Raw genomic sequence first — 4663 nt, forward strand, 5'->3', positions numbered from 1 at the left:
GGTTAGCTTGGGTACCTTGAGCACCTCGGCCTAGACCGAGGACCGAATTGCTCGTGATGGCCCGACCTACGAGGTGACACGTAGCCAACTTCTATAAGCTAGCAAACTGTCTCCGACCTCTCTAGGATCACGCTACATGTCTGTCATCCTTATCCTTATTCTTATCCTGCCCAGATTGGATAGACTCGATAAGCCTTATTAATTCACATGACGTCCACCTCTGAGTGCATACGGACTCCTAACAGCGCGGGCCGGGAATCTCAAAGGTGTTACGTAAGACCTACAACAACTTGCCTATATAAGGGTTCCAACCCCATTGTTATAAGGTATGCGTGATTATTGCTCACTAGCCCACTAGCTTACAAGCCTTCAGTTCGCATACAGTAACTAACTTAAGCATCGGAGCGCACACACCGAGTAAGCCACCTCGGGTCCTCTGAGTATTCTTCTCTTGCAGATCGACCGACAAACCAAGCGGACTGACGTCTGAGCTGCCATCCAGCTAGGAGCATCTAGATCGTGCACCATTAGTTTCCATCTTGAATGTGTACATTTCTCCAATTCCATGTTTCCCATTAATTACATTAAGGAATTTCCCACATTTCCCTAATTTATGCCACATTGTCATGGGATAAGCTTATGCAATAGAATAAACTCGTGCAACATCTCGACCTATGCGGCCAAAACAAGCCTTTTGTGATGTAAGGGCCAAATGTAGGCCCATTGAATGTTTCACCAAGATCAATGGCATTGGATCATGACTTCATTGTGCATGGTCAAGGCTCTTGTCTAGCTCATGCCAATCTATGGGAGGCACCCGCTTACGTGCCAAAGGGGGATTGCATCGATAATGATATGCTAGGCAACCACTTGGCCATGAACACACCTATGTGTTAGGACATAGGATAGCTCGGTCAAATTAGACATGGAAGTGGCGTGATGAATGGACATGGTTGTGACCAACGCACATGTAAAGCCTCCCTCTTATACAATGTCTCCATGATCTATTGTGTGTCCATAAGGAACCTTGGTAGCTATGTAACCATTAATTAGGGCCTTCCCATGAATGTTGGTCTTGGGAGTGCCAAGGGTAGGCACCCGAGGAGGTTGACCACCCCCCCTCAAAGAGAACATTAAGCTTTTGAGACTCAGTTGAAAGATAACATTAGTTTTGTGAAAAGCCATACTAAAAGAAATTATGATAATTCTACTCAATGCAACCCACTAAGTATAGGTAGACCAAGACTGCTTTACAACTATGACATGCTCCCCCACTTAATCCATTTACATTCTCAACAATGGCCTTTTTAGTGAATGGTTGTATTTTCCCACCTCATCCATGTATGTGCCAGTTTAGCTTCTCCTTGTTGCAGTCAGGGTTGCTTGGTCAACTTGTGTCTCACCTATGTTGGCTTTTGTATTTGGGACAAATCATTTCACCATATTGGCCTGTTTGAACTCCACCCTCCATGTTGGGGTTACTTAAACCATGCAATGGCTATGCTCTATGTGCGATGGCTCTTGAAAATAGTTTGTGTGTAGTGTGTGTGTTGCTTTCTTGGAAGTCTTGACTGCCTCAAGGCTCAACCCACTTGTTGGTAGATTTTTGATGGTGCTACCAAACGCATAGTGTTGGTCTACATCTGCTATTGGTGTCTGCATCTTGGGACCACTTCACCATATTGGCTTATGGACTTCACCAACCCGTGTTGGGGTTACTCCAACCATGCCATGCCTATGCTCTTTTGGCCCTTGAAACTTCCTCACCATTGTGTTGGGCTACTGCATCGCTTCATAGGAGCCCTTTTCTCTTCAGTCTCAATGTCTTAACTACATTCTATCTTGTGTGTTGATGCCTTTTAAACATTATGCTACTGAACATGCACCCATTGAGATATTGATGTTGATGCTACAGACGTTCCACCTTGTGTGCTAAGCATGTCTATCGATGTGTGATCTGATTCCTATGCTGCCATGTTCCAACAACAAATGTTCCCACATTCTTAACATTCCAATATTGTGGTTTTGGTCCTAAGATCCTTTTGGTATTAAGTTGCTAGTCCAATGATATTCTTTGAGTAACCATCAACACAAATCAATTTTAGACTATTGTCCCAGCCTTAGTAGTGCATTTGACAGGCTATAGAACATTGACTCATTTGTCATGAAACCAAGACATAGATGTACCACCCATAACTCACCAAAATGGACAACGATTGATGTTTACCCCTATACCGCAAGCGATGCTACTAGAGTCATTGGAATGGGGGGGGGGGCATAATGTAGGGTCTCTTTCTAGGCCAAAGGTGCGTTCCTTGCTCGAACCCGATGAGTGGGAATGCAATTGGACCACGCCCCACAATGTTGCTGTTGTTAAAGGATGACTTCAAATTGGCTAGCTTATTTGCTCTGACACCAAGTAAGATAGTAGTTGGCTGATGTGCTTTGATATCAAGTACGATAGTAGTTGGTTAATGTGCTCTGATATCAATTGTCACAGGATAAGCTTGTGCAACAAAAGAAATCCATGTAGCCATGACAAGCCTTTTGTGATGTAAGGGCCAAGTGTAGGCTTATTGAATGGCTCCACCAAGATCAGTAGCATTGGATCATGACCTTATTACACATGACTATGAATCTCGTTTAGGTCATATTAATCAATGGACGACACTACTTACATATCAAAGGGGGATTAGACCGATAATAACGTGCTAGGCAACCGCTAGGCCATGAATGTATTAGAACATGGGATAGTTCGATCAACTTAGATATGAGGTTGGCGAAGTGAAGGAACGATTGTAAAGCCTCCCTCTCATGCACAATGCATAATGTCGATGCATATACATTGTTACATGAATTAGGATCATAAAATATTGGTCTTGGGAGTGCCAAGGATAGACATCGAAGTAATCGGCCATCCCTCCCAAAAAAACGTCAAGCTTTTGAAACTTTATAAGAATATAGGAATTTACGATAATTAATACCACTCAATGCAGCTCATTAAACGTAAATAAATTAAGTGTGATTTATGATCATAACAACATGGCACCTTCCAAGTGGCAGTTAATATTTAGCCGTATCAAAATCTAACCACTAATACTAAGCTCATCGAGAAGATTGCAGAAAAAAAAAAAAGAAAAAATTCATCGAGAAGAAAAAAAAAAGTGTTGCCGGGAAGTGATATAGTGTTTGGAATTGACTCACCCAAAGCGCTGTTTTTCCATCTTTACCAGGGGCTGTTTTTCCATGTTTACCAGGGGCTGTTGTTGGGTCGAATCGAATCACAGTAACATGTTATTATTATTGCTCACCTCCTGACCCCCCTTCGCTTCCCCTGCCAAATCCGAATGTTGTTGGTTTAGGTATACCACAGCGGCACAGCCTAGTTAATCGGGTCAATTCCTTTATTTTTTTTTGAATTCACCCCACCATTATCTATGCCACATGGATGATAGATGCGAGATTATATCCAATCCGATCCGATCCATTTGTTGCTTATAATATGTTTGGCTAAACTAGCTAACCACAGAAAACCCTTCTGGATTGGCCATGTATTGAGTTCCCTAATTTATATTAGCCCCATGTCCTATTCTATATTGGAGTTCTTCTTGAATGGTTTTCATTATTATACGTGCAAAATTTAAATTTTTAATTAAAAATACAGATTTTTTTTTTAAGAAAATATACTCTGAAAAAGAGGATTATAGTTGGCAGATGAGATGACACAGGGTTCTGGGTGAAAGTTGAGCAATTAATAAGTAAAAGGAGAGAATGGTAGGGAATATATGTGGGGGCCATTCTGAACCCAAAACATGTTGTCAAATGGAAACCGGATTGGAGTAGCAAACTTTGAACCTTTTTCGTTCATCTACATGCATTATTGTTATATATCATGTTTGATTTAGTGGGACCTGTGGAGAGCCAAATAGCTCCTTGTGACTCACACACCATTATTGCATTAATATTCGGATGTGGGATAAGGAATTATGGAATCACGGATGGGACTGGGAAGGAGGCAGAGGTGCGTGTGATGAGAGACATGGTGGTTGGCTTTTGTTCTCTCTCTCTCCCCCTGTTGTGTCTCTATTCTCTCTCTAGTTGATGATGTTCTTCCTTTAGTGTCCAAGGAGGATCTCTCTCTCTCTGCATTGTTGGGAAGAGAATCGAATGGATTGCACGAGCCAAACAAGTCCTCGTGCTTGGCGTTCTACATGCTTGCATACTCACTCATGTTTATAATGTTTATAATAATAATAAAAGTGCAGCAAAGCAATTATAAACATTACTGAGCCATTCATAAATAGGGTCTTTGTATAGATTAGAGAATAGAGACCATGCTAGAGCTGAAAGGATTTATCTCCAATAGTTCAATATTATTCTTAGAAAATTGAGGGATTCTTTTATTATTTCTTTTTCCTTCATTCCTCCAGAAAACTTAAACTCTAGGGGTTTAAGTTTTAACATTTAGGTAACTCTAAGTATTATATGAGAACATGCACAGGGCATGCGTAGGCTAGGATTGATCTAGTGTGCCTATATATGCTCAGACATGGGGGCTTGCTAGCTAGTTAAAATTGTGCCAGTGGGGGACATGTGGGGTTCATAAAAATCACCCAAAACTTAGTGAGGCAGACAAAAATAACGTGGGAATCTAAGTGATCAC

This window comes from Nelumbo nucifera, chromosome 1 (genome assembly GCF_055504915.1).
Source record: "Nelumbo nucifera cultivar China Antique chromosome 1, China Antique-T2T, whole genome shotgun sequence".
Classification (NCBI taxonomy): domain Eukaryota; kingdom Viridiplantae; phylum Streptophyta; class Magnoliopsida; order Proteales; family Nelumbonaceae; genus Nelumbo; species Nelumbo nucifera.